Here is a 14,853-nt window from a genome sequence, read left to right as displayed (position 1 = left end):
AAACAAAAACAAAACAAGAACAAAAAAATAAAACCGCTCACCGACTCACCACAAACACCTGCTTAAACAGATCATGCAAAGAGACGAGTCTAAAAGGATGTTCGAATCGCTTTAGAAGACAATCGAATCCCACGTAATAAGGGATCCGGTAGTCTCTCTCTGATGCTTCTATAAATATACGATTGACATGCTTCTCCTCGGACGCTTTGCTATACATGGAAGACAATGGAGGAGGCGAGGAGGAGGAGGAGGAACAATGGACTTTCAATTTTAAAGTTTCGTCCTTTTTACATCTTTTTAGCTGTCTTGCCGTTTTCTTTGCACCTCAAATCTAGTTTTTATCGGTAGACATTTATTTTCTTATCAAGAGTGAAAAGAAGAAAAAAATAATTATGTGTTGTAGTTGATAATTGTATAAGAATAACTTTTTTTTTTTGGCTTCTCAAGTGTCCTTCCTTGTCAGCATAAATTCTCTCTCTCTCTCTCTCTCTCTCTCTCTCTCTTCAAGGACAAGATTCTGATCCCGTGTTGGACAATATTTACACGAACACTCTCTTGTGCAGTGTGTGTGTGTGTGTGTGTGTGTGTGTTGTTGCCTCCCCTACTCTGACACAATGGCGCGGAATAATGACTCAGTATTCTTATTCTCTGCGTCAATTTTCAACAGTACTTTTATCTCCGTCCGTCATTCAGCAACTAGCATTTTCTCGTTCATTATAATCTTACACCCACATATATCACCACCACCCACCACCACCACCACCCCTATACACAAAGAAAACAGGGTGACTGGATATTAACACCCTTCGAATTTTCCCCTCTCGAGTTAACACGACCGCAAAACCTTTAATAAAACCAGCGATACGTATCAATAACAATGAGCACGCATGTTTGAACGCGACGCGGCGAAAACTGCGGCGACCGAACATTGCGTGCTCATAAAGGATGGATGAAAGGGAAAGGGAGACTAAGGAAGATGAAGGAATGATGGTGAAAGTAAAGTGAGATTAAGGAAGATGAAGGAATGATGGTGATGGGAAAGTGAGATTAACTAACGATGATGAAAGGAAAGGGAGAGTAAAAATGATGGTGAAGGGAAAGGGAGATTAAGTAAGATCAAGGAACGATGATGAAGGGAAAGGGAGATTAAGGAAGATAAGGGAAGGATGATTAAGGGAAAGGGAGACTAATGAGGTGAGGGTGATGAAGGAAAAAGGAGAGTAAAGTAGATGAAGAGAGACTAAGATGAAATAAAGAAAGGATGATAAAGGGAAGGGAGACTAACTGAAGAAAATGAGATGAAAGGGAGACTAAGATGATGGGAGAAAGGATGATAAAGGGAAGGGAGACTAACTGAAGATAAAGAAGTGAAAGGGAGACTAAGATGAAGGGAGAAAGGATGATAAAGGGAAGGGAGACTAACTGAAGATAATGAGGCGAAAGGGAGACTAAGATAAAATAAAGACAGGACGATAAGAGTAAGGGAGACTAACTGAAGATAATGAGGCGAAAGGGAGACTAAGATAAAATAAAGACAGGACGATAAGAGTAAGGGAGACTACCTGAAGATAATGAGGCGAAAGGGAGACTAAGATGAAAGAAAGAAAGGATGATAAAGGGAAGGGAGACTAACTGAAGATAATGAGGCGAAAGGGAGACTAAGATGAAGGGAGAAAGGATGATAAAGGGAAGGGAGACTAACTGAAGATAATGAGGCGAAAGGGAGACTAAGATGAAGGGAGAAAGGATGATGAAGGGAAGAGGAGACTAAAGATAATAGAAGGGAAAGAAAGACAAAAATAAAAGACAGGAAGGAAGATTGATGAAAAGGGAGACTAACTGAAGCTAATGAAGTGGAAGGGAGACGAAGATGAAGGGAGAAAGGATGATGAAGGAAGGGAGACTAAAACCCAAATGCATAATAGATCCTTCCTCCGCGCGCCGGCCACTCTCACCTGTGCTGTGATTTATGGCCGCCGTACAGGTGTGTTCAGCATTTTCGTCAATAGATGAGGTGGACGCGCGGCCATGTTTCTCGAGTCATGTTAATTAGCGCCGCGAAATTTAATAAGGTGAGCCAGCCCCGAGACACCCTTATAATGCAAATGCGATAATAGGGAGAATAATGATAATAATGATGATAATGATGATAACAATAATGATACTACTACTACTACTACTACTACTACTACTACTACTACTACTACTACTACTACTACTACTACTACTACTACTACCACCATTACCACTACCACTACTACTACTACTACTACTACTACTATTACCACTACTACTACTACTACTACTACTACTGATGATAATAATAATAATAATTAACAAAGCATTTTCCCGAGTATAAAAAAACCGAGTAGCCAAACAAGGTATGTGTGCAGGTAAAAAAAAAAAAAAAAAAAAAAAACACTTGTGCTCTCCGTATTTAATTGCCACAAATCTTCGTCACTCACCTGAGCACCGTCGCCGGAGACCAACATGTGGGACGTTCACCTGAAACGTATTTACCTTAATTAAAACAATACTCTAATTTCTATCTTCAGTGTTTATGTTAATATTTTTCCTTGCTAAGTATGTCATCTCAGTTCTATCTCTTAACAGGTAGAAAGTTCACCTGCGTCACCTTGATTAAATTTATATGTTCATTAGTAGCTGTCAACGTTGTTTTATTTTACTCTTCACTCGTGCTCCATAACTTCTTTAACTTAACATGATTAACTAGCAAAACTATCCGCTACGTATACTATAAACTTGCACATGTGGAGTTTCCAAGTTTACTTCTGTTCCGTATACCATAATTTAAACATGTGGAGTCTTATCATAATTTTCTTTCTGTTTCCTACACTAAGAACTTATATATATGTAGACTCGATCATAACTTTCTACTTCGTGTCCCATTAGCTTATATATGTGGCGTCTATCATACCTTTTTGCTTCTTACATTATTAACTTATTCACTTTCTATCTCTATAAATTCAAAACCTCTTTCCATGAGTAGTAACTGTAAGCGACCTTCTTCCCGAGGCTCAGCGCGTCAAATAAAAGCTTTCCATTATACTTATCTTTTTGCGCATTGGAATTTGATACCTAATTTACATCAGTATCGTCTATTAATGTTTTTCCTTCGCGTTGTAATATGAGTATCGTATCTTCAGTTAAATGCATCCCATAAAAGCATTCGATCCCACTTAACGTTTTTATGCAGAGGGTTTTGATATTATAAGGGATGGTGTTGATTCTATTTTTTTTGCGGCCGTCATTAGTTTCCCGCAAGGTGTTCCGCAAGTCACCTTTCAACACAATCGCTGCCAGAGTGTGTCTATAAAAAGGTGCGTGAGACATTCTCTTGAAGTTAAACAGATTCTATCCAGTTGACGTTTTTGTGGGTGAAAGAGAATCCAGTAGCCTACTTAACGTGCCTGTCTGTCTGCCTGTCTGTCTGTCTGTCTGTGTTTGTCTGATTGTTTTCTCTTTGTTTGTGTGGCTGCCTCAGTGTTCATATCTGCTTGTTTATCTCTCTGTTTGCTTGTCTGTCTAGTTGTCTCTCTATCTGATTTTTCTGTTTGCTTATGTTTTTCTTTGTTCGTTTGTTCGCTTGGATTATTGTATATTTCTTTTCATCTGCCTTTCTGCCTGTCTGTCTGTCTGTTTGTGTGTGTTTATGCCCGTCTGTTCGTCCATCCGTGTTTGTGTGTGTGTGTGTGTGTGTGTGTGTGTGTGTGTGTGTGTGTGTGTGTGTGTGTGTGTGTTTCCTTGCTTTATCCGTACGTTTTTCTGTTTCTCTGTCCATTTGTCTGTCTGTCTGTCTTTCTGTATGTGTTTATCCCCACCTCTCTCTCTCTCTCTCTCTCTCTCTCTCTCTCTCCTCCCCCACCGTCCTTCACATACTTGCTCGTCCACCTTCTTCTTGTTTCTCACCGTGTAATAAAATTTTATCTTAATTGACAACTTCGTATAAGGCGGCGGTGGGTCGTTTGGCGGCTCCATCGTTCATTATGCGTCCGGGGGTGGATATTTTGGGCCAGCGAGAGCCACTTTTATAACATCTAATGAGGAGTTTACTGTGGACACGCCAGGAAAAATAGTATAAGACTGTATAAATTGAATGTGTGTATGTGTGTGTGTGTGTGTGTGTGTGTGTGTGTGTTGGGGGAGGTTGTGTGTGGGGAGGGAGGGGAGGAGGCTGTATGTGTGTGTGGGGGGAGGGCATTGTGTATGTGTGTGTGTGTGTGTGTGTGTGTGTGTGTGTGTGTGTGTGTTTCTGAGTGAATGTAACTTTTTTATCCCCCACCCCCACCCCCCATGCTCTCTCTCTCTCTCTCTCTCTCTCTCTAAGCACTCATTACATTCAACAAAAGAAACCGAAAAAAAAAATAACGAAGAGGAAAAAATATGAACTGGAGCTCATTTTTTCGATAGAGTTAATTGGCTTCTAATTATTTTGAGAGCCGCTGCGGCCCATTGAGCAATTGTTCTTTTGCATCACATGAACTGACGGGCATATCCATCAGGAGCTTTTTATTGCAGCGCGCGCCAACAACAGGTGTTTCTCAGGTTAGCTAAAGGGTGAGGGGCGGAGGGAGGGGTAGAGGGGCGGTATAAAATGAGAGAAAGGGGGTTGGAAAGATAGAAGAGGGGAGCTGAAAGGGGCAAGGGGGTGAGGGGTGAAGGAGGGGGTAGAAGAGGAGGGGGAGAGAGAGAGGGAGAAGAAGAGGTGGTTGCAGAAGGGGCGAGTAAGGGAAGAAAAGGGAAAGGGGTTGGGTAGCGATGGGAGAGGAGAGAAAAGGGAGGAGAAGTGAGTAGAGAGGGAGAGAAAGCTGGAGGAGGAAAAGGCTGAAGGGGCGAGTGTGGGAAGGGAAGGGAAATGGATTGAGGAGGATGAAAAGGGAGAAGGAAAACGAGGAGGGGGCGAGAGAGGAGTGAGAAAAGAAGAGGGGAATGGAAAATCATTTAGAGTGAGCGAGAAAGGAAGAGGAGAAGGGAAGGAGGAGAGGAGAGGAAGAGGAGAGAGAAGACGAGAGGAGGGAGGGAGGGAAATGAGTGTTCTCTTTGCCAGTTTCAACGCCTCAGTTTTCTCTTCTTTGTAATTTTCAACTTGGTTCTTTTTTCCCTTCTATGTCCGTTTCCACTTCCTTCTGTTATTTCCAACGTCTTCCCTTCTTTTCCTTCCCTTATACCTCTGCTTCGTTTTCCCCTCTTACCCTCGTTATCGCCTAATTCTTCTTCCTTCCTAATGTCCTTTTTTCTTTTACTATTCCCAACGTCTTCCTTTCTTTTCCTTCCTCTACCTCTACTTCGTTCTTCCCTTCCACTCCCAGCGCCTCTTCTCTTACCTTCGTTATCCTTCTTCCTTCTTCCCTAATGTCCTTTTTTCTTTTACTATTCCCAACGTCTTCCTTTCTTTTCCTTCCTCTACCTCTACTTCGTTCTTCCCTTCCACTCCCAGCGCCTCTTCTCTTACCTTCGTTATCTCCTTATTTTCCTTCTTCCCTAATGTCCTTTTTTCTTTTGTTATTCCCAACTTCTTCCTTTCTTTTCCTTCCTCTACCTCTACTTCGTTCTTCCCTTCCACTCCCAGCGCCTCTTCTCTTACCTTCGTTATCCCCTTATTTTCCTTCTTCCCTAATGTCCTTTTTTCTTTTGTTATTCCAAACGTCTTCCTTTCTTTTCCTTCCCTTACCTCTGCTTCGTTTTCCCCTTCCACTCCAAGCCCCTATTCTCTTATCCTCATTATCTCCTTATTCTCCCTCCTCAATGTCCTTTTTTTCGTTTGTTCGTCTCATTCCTCTTTCGTTAAACCATTCAAACGCTTCTGCATCCTTTGTTTCTCCCATTTCCCCCTTTCACCCTCTCCTTTCCCTTCCCCTCACAACCTTTCATCTTCCTCTTCTCTTTTCTCCCTTTCCTTAAACCATTCCTCCGTTACTTAAGTCCTTCAAACACTTATTTTCCTTCGTTTTTCCCATCTTCCCTCCTTTCTCTTCACGACTTTCCCCTCACTCTTAGCCTTTTTTTTAACCTTATCTCCCTTTCTTTATACCATTTAAACTACTCTTTGTTGCCTTCGTCTTCCCTGTCTCCCCTTTTCCACTTCACTCCCTGCTTTCCCCTTACGCCTTTCCCTTTATTTTAAGCCTTATTGTCCCTTCTCCCTCTTTCCTTATACCATTTAAACGTCTCTTCCTCTTTTTTTCCTTCGTTTCTTCTATCCCCCTTTTCAATTCCTCCCCTCCTTTCACTCTTTCCTTATACCTATTAAACGTCTCTTCCTCTTTTTTTTCTTCGTTTCTCCTATCCCCCTTTTCACCCCCTCCCCTCCTTTCCCCCGCGACCTTTCACCTTCCCCCCACCCTTAGGCTCCCTCCCCCAGGTGAAGACGCGCTCCAGACCTCACCGGTGTCAGGCAGGTGGTGATAATGGGTTTAGCTCACTCGGCTGCAGTAATATGAGTAAAAGCCTTCTTGGTCCGCCGGCTTGTTAACAGGGGGTAGGGGGGGTGAGGGGGGGGTAAGAAGGCCGGGAGTGGGGTAAGGAGGGGTGAAGAGGTGGTAGGAAAGGTAGGGATGGTGTGAGGAGGGTGGTAGTAGGAGGAGAGGGAATGGGGAGGCGGAGAAGGAAGTAGGGAGTGGATAGGGGAAGGGAGGTAAAGGAATGAGGAGGGAAACAGGGGGGTGGGGGGGAGTGGAGGGGCTAGGGAGGGACGAGGAGGAGGGAAGAGGGGGTGGAGAAGGCAAGGAAAGAGGGGGGGAAGAGTGGAAGGAAGCAAAAAGAAAGGGAGCAGAAGACAGTGAAATCATATGTAGATAGGAAGAGGATAGGAAGAGGAAGAAAGAGGACGATCAGCCTAAGAAACGAGGTGGAAGAGGAGGTGGAGGAGGGGGAAGGAAGAAGGGCAGTGCTATAAAAAAGGAGCGAAGAGGAGGAGAGAGAAATATCACGAGAAGAGGAGAGGAGAACAGGAAGGCGACGGGAGATGGAAGAGCAGATGAAAGAGGAATTAGAAGAGAGCTAAGTAAGAGGAAAAGGAGGGAGAGGATAGATGAGGGAAATAACACAAGGATAAAATGGAAGAGAGAAGAACGGGAAGGAAGAGAAGGTGAAAGAGAAATAGGAAGAAGGGCATTGCTAAAAGAAGAGGAGAAAGAGCGAAGAGGAAGAGGAAGAAAGGAGAACGGGAAGGTAAAGGGAGATGGAGGAGAAGGTGAAAGAGGAATAGGAAGAAGGGCATTGCTAAAAGAAGAGGAGAAAGAGCGAAGAGGAAGAGGAAGAAAGGAGAACGGGAAGGCAAAGGGAGATGGAAGAGAAACAGGAAGAAGGGCATTGCTAAAAGAAGAAGAGGAGAAAAAAGAGCGAAGGGAAAGAGGAAGAAAGGAGAACGTGAAGGCGAAGGGGGATGGAAGAGGAATAAGAAGAAGGGCATTGCTAAAAGAAGAAGAGGAGAAGGAGCGAAGAGAAAGAGGAAGAGAGGAGAACGGGAAGGCAAAGTGAGGGAGGGGAGAAGGAAGACCGAGGAGAGAAGAGGGAGGGGAGAGGGGAGTTAGGGGATACAGGGGGAGAGTGGGCTGGGTGTGGGCGTCCTGCTGGGGGCTAATGGTAAATAAACACAGCTTCACTTACGTTTCTTCTCCAGGGGATTTGCGGTTCTACAAGTTTCCTTTTATATCGCTAAGTTAAGGAGGAAATGTCGGTCTGGCGGTGGTCACTGTGGCCTGCTGGTGGTGGTGGTGAGTGTGTGGTGATGATGGTATGGAGGTAGTGGTAGAGGTAGTGGTATTAGTGGTGGTGGTGCTGGTGGTAATGATGGTAAGTGTGGTGATGATGGTGATGATAATGATATGGTGATGTTTTTTATGGACGCTGTGATTGGTGGATAAGTGGGAAGGAAGAAGATAGGGAAAAAAAATAAATAGGATTAGGAAAAGTAGGGAAAAGGGAGAGAAAAAGGAGTGAAGAGTTAAAACATATAATCATCAACGGAAGGAAAAAAGTAATAGAGAAAAATAAGAGAAAAAACAGTCAGGAGGTAGAGAAGGAAGATAAATGAAGGGGTCAAGAAAAGCTTTTAAAAAATACAGATATATGGTTCTAGGTATTCAATTAAGAGGAGATCAACTCATCTCACGCATTTTACGAAGCGTTCATCATGGCTATTACGAGGAGATGCGTCATTAGTCAAAAGGTGGAACGTCTCTTTTTACAACTGTCTCAAACTTACACTCAGGAGGACGTGGAGGAGGAGAAGGAGGAGGAGGAGAAGGAGAGGGAGGTGGAGGAGGAGAAGGTGGAGGAGAAAGTAGGTTAGCAAAGATCTGGTTTTCTCTTCAAATGTCTACTGTAACTTGTGCTTGAAAACTGTAATGTAAAAATAAGGTACAAAAAAAAAATATAAACACATCATACTTCACACACGCACGCACACACACGCAAACGCAGACACACTCACAGAATCAGACAGACAGACAGAGTTTTCAAAGGGGCACTTGTATAAATTATGCTTGAAAACTGTACGGTATAAGAAAAGAAAAAAGAAACATACATATACACACATACCTTTCTTCACATAAGCACGCACATACACAAACGCAGACACACACAGAGAAATAGATAGACAGACAGACACAGACAGACAGACAGCCGTTACCTACCAAACTTTTCAATTGGCGAGCGACGGGAGGAATGAATATAACACGGCCTGACGCTGTTCGCCATTATATATGTAACATGGTAACTACATATTATTAATTTCGCTTCATCCCATCATTTATTTCCGTCTAAGATAAAACGCGGAAGTGGCATTACGGGAACTGACACTTAATTTGATTTCGATTACAGTCGGCGTAATCAGGTGCATCCTAATTAGGCTTGTCAATCCAACTGGCATTTCTACCTGAGAGAGGAGGAGGAGGAGGAGGAGAAGGGTGAGTGGTAATGGTAATGGGGGAGAGGAAAGGGAATGGTTGTGGACTGGGAGGGGAAGGGAGAAAGAGATGGAAGTTGTGTGGTAATGTAGGAGAGGAAGAGGAAGGAAAAGAGGCGGCTTGTAGAGTGAGGAGAGGAAGGGCAGAAGCGAGCATTGAGGTCATGGTGGAGGCGGAGGAAGGGCAGAGGTGGAAGGTGGAAGGGAGTTGGTTGATGGAGAGGAAAGAGAGGAAAGCATTGGTGATGAGAAAGAGGGATGGAGTGATGAGGAAGGAGAGGAGGTGGAAAGAGGAGAGGGAAAGGAGGAAATGAAGTTGTGAGAAGGAAAGAATGTTGGTAAGGGAGGAAGAGGGAAAAAACGAGAGAGAGAGAGAGAGAGAGAGAGAGAGAGAGAGAGAGAGAGAGAGAGAGAGAGAGAGAGAGAGAGAGAGAGAGAGAGAGAGAGAGAGAGAGAGAGAGAGAGAGAGAGAGAGAGAGAGATAGAGAGAGAGAGAGAGAGAGAGAGAGAGAGAGAGAGAGAGAGAGAGAGAGAGAGAGAGAGAGAGAGAGAGAGAGAGAGAGAGAGAGAGAGAGAGAGAGAGAGAGAGAGAGAGAGAGAGAGAGAGAGAGAGAGAGAGAGAGAGAGAGAGAGAGAGAGAGAGAGAGAGAGAGTTTGTGTATTTGTTTGTTTGTTTGTGTTTGTGTGTGTGCATGTGTGTGTGTGTGTGTGTGTGTGTGTGTGTGTGTGTGTGTGTGTGTTCGAATCATCCATGACGACAGTGTTGCCAAAAGTGTACATTATAAATAAACGATACTAAGAAAAACAACAACACATTTAATTAGATTTTTCTGCAATAATTTGGTTTCTTCTTTAGAATTATTAAGAAATAATTAAGACATGTATCAGATATCAACAAGAACAAAACCGAATTATGAATACTAGTCAATGATACGAAAGGGGTTCGATAAAAGAGAACTAATAAAGGAAGAAAAACATGGAGATAAAAGTCATAAGATAATCAGGAGAAATAAGAAGAGAGATAAGACGAAGGAAAAAAAAAATGAAGAAGCGATCACAAGAGGGAGGCAAAGAGCAAGGGAGATAAGGAGCTCAAAAGAGACAGGGAGATAAGAGGGAAGAAATTGAGAGAAAGGACAACAAAAGTAAGAGAGGAAAAAAATGGTAAAGGAAAGAAGGAAAGAGAAATGATTAAATAGGAGAAGCTGGAGGAAAAGGGAAGAGGAGGAGGAAAAGGAAGAGGAGGAGGAAGAGAAAAAATGAGGAGGAGGAAGTAAGTAGGGGATGAAAAGGACAGAATGAGGAGAAACAAAAAAAAAAAGAAGGATGAGAAAGGAGAATGAGAATGAGGTGAACACAGGGGACCTAGAAAGGAGGAGGAGGAGGAGAAGGAGGAGGAGGAGGAGAAGGAGGAGGAGGAGGCAAGGGATAGAAGAGGACGAGGAACTATCGGACGCCACACTTTGATGGCGACAAAAAGCCATTATAGAGGGATTCTGAAGGGGCGTCTTGTTTACACCGAGCTGGCCGGAGCGGGGCGGGGCGGGACGGGGCAAAGCGGGGCGGGGTCGACAGGAGGGGGAGGAAAAGGGGGCAGAGGCGGGGTGAAGCAAAAATGACGAAGAACAAGCCGGCGCTGCTACAGGACACGGTCGCCAGCGCTGAAGTTTTTTTTCCCGTAGTGCAGAAAAAGTGTTGACCAGAGCCACCCCGACCGCCGCCCGACACGTGGCTGGGTGGCGGAGTCTGGAAGACCGCAACTCACTGGAAAACCGCAGCTCACTGGAAAACCGCAACTCACTGGAAAACCGCAGCTCACTGGAAAACCGCAACTCACTGGAAAACCGCAACTCACTGGAAAACCGCAACTCACTGGAAAACCGCAACTCACTGGAAAACCGCAACTCACTGGAAAACCGCAACTCACTGGAAAACCGCAACTCACTGGAAAACCGCAACTCACTGGAAAACCGCAACTCATTGGAAAACCACAGCTCACTGGAAAACCGCAACTCACTGGAAAACCGCAACTCACTGGAAAACTGCAACTCACTGGAAAACCGCAAATCACTGGAAAACTGCAACTCACTGGAAAACCGCAACTCACTGGAAAACCGCAACTCACTGGAAAACAGCAACTCACTGGAAAACCGCAACTCACTGGAAAACCGCAACTCATTGGAAAACCGCAACTCACTGGAAAACCACAACTCACTGCAAAACCGCAACTCACTGGAAAACCGCAAATCACTGGAAAAATGCAGCTCACTGGAAAACCGTAACTCACTGGAAAACCGCAACTCACTGGAAAACCGCAACTCACTGAAAAACCGCAGCTCACTGGAAAACCGCAACTCACTGGAAAACTGCAACTCACTGGAAAACCACAAATCACTGGAAAAATGCAACTCACTGGAAAACCGCAACTCACTGGAAAACCGCAACTCACTGGAAAACCGCAACTCACTGGAAAACCGCAACTCACTGGAAAACCGCAACTCACTGAAAAACCGCAACTCACTGGAAAACCGCAACTCACTGGAAAACCGCAACTCACTGGAAAAACGCAACTTACTGGAAAACCGCAGCTGATTATAAAACCCGCGACCATTGCAAAAAACTGAACACCTGTTTGAAAAAGCCCGATTCATACAAAAACACAAGGATACGCAAGGATATGAGGAGATTACAAGAGGTCCTACGGTATGTGGCGGTGTGTGGAAAACAGCGACTCCCTGAAAACCCGCGGCTCGTGACAAAATCCGCGACCATTGTCAGAAATAATCGAATCTTGCATAAAAAAAGAGCGATTCATACTAGGACACAAGGATACTGAAGGATATAAGGAGACTACATGGTGACAGACAGCATACACATGGCAGCTCTTGTGAACGGGCTATTTCCTAACTCCCTTCTCTATCTATGGACTGTTTAGCCTCCGTATAAATGTATGAATCGTGTTTGTATCAACTGCACACTTATTTTATTTGCGGCATTCATCCACTTCCCCTTTTGTAGTAGTTTTATTTATTGCCTTCCTTAACATGTAATAATTCAACATATCCCCATTGCCCCGTTCCTGAACCTTATTTTATAGACAAGAGCTTCATCCAAATCCTGCTCTATTAATCCCTTCTACCAAAAAACTATCAAATATCCATTGAAAAAAATGTTGATTCACGATTTATACAACGATCGCGAAGTTAAAACTGAAAATAGCAACTCGGTCAAACAAAAACGTGAAATAGATTGATTAATAAAACAAATGAAAAAGCGACATATTCTGAAAACTAGCGACTCGTATATAAAAACAAAACCTGGCACCTGAAATAAGGAAAACATTTGCTGTGAGATTTTTAGCGATGAAGTCAATAGAAAAACACACACACACACACACACACACACACACACACACACACACACACACACACACACACACACACACACTACCCCCGCCAACAACAACAACGACAAAAACACTGAAAATGAAACACTGAGAAACCGGAAATACACAAAACCAGAAATGACGATAATCCAGCCACATCAACACACACACACACACACACACACACACACACACACACACACACACACACACACACACACACACACACACACACACACACACACACACACACAAAACACATAAACAAACACTCAATCACACACCACGAATCACTCCCTCTCTCCCTCTCCGCCAGGTAACCCAACGCTAATCAGGCACAGGTAACAAGAGGCGAAAGCAAAACACAATTTCACGTTTAAATTTGCTGAAAACCCAACCGAGGCAGAACCTGATTGGCGGCACGGAGAGGCTGCCACTCACAGGGGAAGGCAAAGAGAACAGAGTGTCGGGGAAGAGTGCCAAACCAGAGTGCCAAACCAGAGTGCCAAGCCAGAGTGCAAAACCAGAACGCCGAACCTGAGTGCTAAACCAGAGTGCCAGATCAGAGTAACAATCCAGAGTGCTAAACGAGAGTGTGAAACCAGAGTGCCAAACCAGGGTGCGAAACCAGAGTGCCAAATTATAGTGCAAAACCAGAGTGCCAAGCCAGAGTGCCAAATCAGAGTGCCGAGAGACCAGAGTGCCAAATCAGAGTGCCAAGAGACCAGAGTGCCAAATCAGAGTACCAAACCAGAGTGCAAAACCAGAATGCGAAATCAGAGTGCCGAGAGACCAGAGTGCCAAATCAGAGTGCCAAACCAGAGTGCCATACTAGAGTGCCAAACCAGAGTGAAAAGCCAAAGTGCCACACTAAAGTGGCAAACCTGAGTGCCAAGCCAGAGTGCCAAACAAGAGTGCCAGACCAGAGTGCCAGACCAGAGTGCCAAACCAGAGTGCCAAACCAGTGCCAAACCAGAGTGCAAAACCAGAGTGCCAAATCAGAGTGCCAAGAGACCAGAGTGCCAAATCAGAGTGCCAAATTAGATTGCCAAATCAGGGTGCCAAACATTGCCAAGAGAAAAGAGTGCTAGAGGTTCGATCAATAAGGCAGGGAATATAAAAAAAAGTGCCAAGCCAGAGTGCCAAACCAGAGTGCCATGCTAGAGTGTCAAACCAGAGTGCCATGAGTGCCAAACCAGAGTGTCAAACCAGAGTGCCAAACCAGAGTGCCAAACCAGAGTGTCAGACCAGAGTGCAAAAGGTTCGATCCACCAGGGAATAGACTCACCTCACCTCACTTGGACAGAAGGATCAAGGTAGGAAAAATTGGCCCCCGGATGGATAGGTAAAGACAGGTAATTAACAAGGTATTAATAGGTAATTATGAGATTCTGATTCTGTTTTCCAATTTCTCTCTCTCTCTCTCTCTCTCTCTCTCTCTCTCTCTCTCATTCTCTTTTTCTCTGGCACTAAATCACAAACACGATAAACAAGCAAAAAGGTTAATGAAGATTTTTTTTATTTACACACACACACACACACACACACACACACACACACACACACACACACACACACACAAGGGACACACGCTACAGACAGGAGTGAGCGAGGAGGAGGAGGAGGAGGAGGGGGAAGGAGAGAAGGGGGGCGGGGGAGGGGGAGCCATAGTAATCTAAAACGTCATTTTTCTCCAGTTTGGTGGGGTCACTTTCGAGGAGTCGTTACCTCCCGATACTGCAAGGGTTAAGTTGATGACATTGTGATTTTTATGGGTGCCGTGAGAGGGAGCGAGAGGGGCCGTGCAGCGAGGGAGAGAGAGGCAAAGGGGTTAGGGAGAGGAGGGGGAGGAGGAGGAGCAAGAGCAGTAGATAGGCGCGTGAGAGTGTGAGGAGGAGAGTGAGGTAGATTGGAACGTGGGAAAAAGGGGGAAAGGGTGACAGACAGATAGAAGGGTGGAAATAGAAGGAGGGAAGGGAGACAGAAGTGAGGGAGACTGAAAGGAAGTGATGCTGATAGAGTAAGGGAAAAGAGGAGAGAATCGAGGTGCGTAGATAGGAGAAAGAGAGATGGAGAAGGGGAAAAAGAGAATGAGAAGAAGTAAGTAAAGACAAAAAGGAGACAGAGACAAGCAGGAGTGGAAAAGAGAAAAAAAAGCGGTAGACTAAAAAGAGAAGAATCAAGTTTGCACAAAAGAGAAAACAAATTAAACAAGGAAGCGTGATTGTAATGATTAAAGGGGCGCAGGAAATGAAGGATGAAAGACCCCCAGATAAAAAAAAACAAAGAAAACAAGCGAGGAAAAAAAACAATATTTGCTCGGCGAGAATGAAGTAATTGGAATGAGTGGGGGAAAAGCTGAGACGGGAAAGAGTGCGGATGGAAGTGAAACAACAGAAATTTCAAGAGCCGGGGGAAAAAAATGAAAGTGAAAAGCAACGTGTCAAAGGCAAATCTTCGATAAATCGCAGGTGCAGCAGCCAGGTAACTAATGAAAGGTGAGTGGTGAGAGCAATTAACAGAGAGGTGAGGTGGAGAC

General features: G+C 44.4%; 1 long non-coding RNA gene across 1 annotated transcript in view; it reads right to left on the bottom strand.

The window, feature by feature from the left end:
* Nucleotides 1-2,465: 2,465 nt before the first annotated feature.
* The window catches only part of LOC127000462 (uncharacterized), a 155,092-nt gene continuing 142,704 nt past the window's right edge, over nt 2,466-14,853 (bottom strand). Inside the window, exon 3 of the long non-coding RNA XR_007754056.1 lies at nt 2,466-2,505. This is a non-coding gene — a long non-coding RNA (uncharacterized LOC127000462). The remainder of the gene's footprint in view (nt 2,506-14,853) is intronic.

Source organism: Eriocheir sinensis, chromosome 18 (genome assembly GCF_024679095.1).
Source record: "Eriocheir sinensis breed Jianghai 21 chromosome 18, ASM2467909v1, whole genome shotgun sequence".
Classification (NCBI taxonomy): domain Eukaryota; kingdom Metazoa; phylum Arthropoda; class Malacostraca; order Decapoda; family Varunidae; genus Eriocheir; species Eriocheir sinensis.
This window is presented reverse-complemented; position numbering and strand designations above follow the sequence as displayed.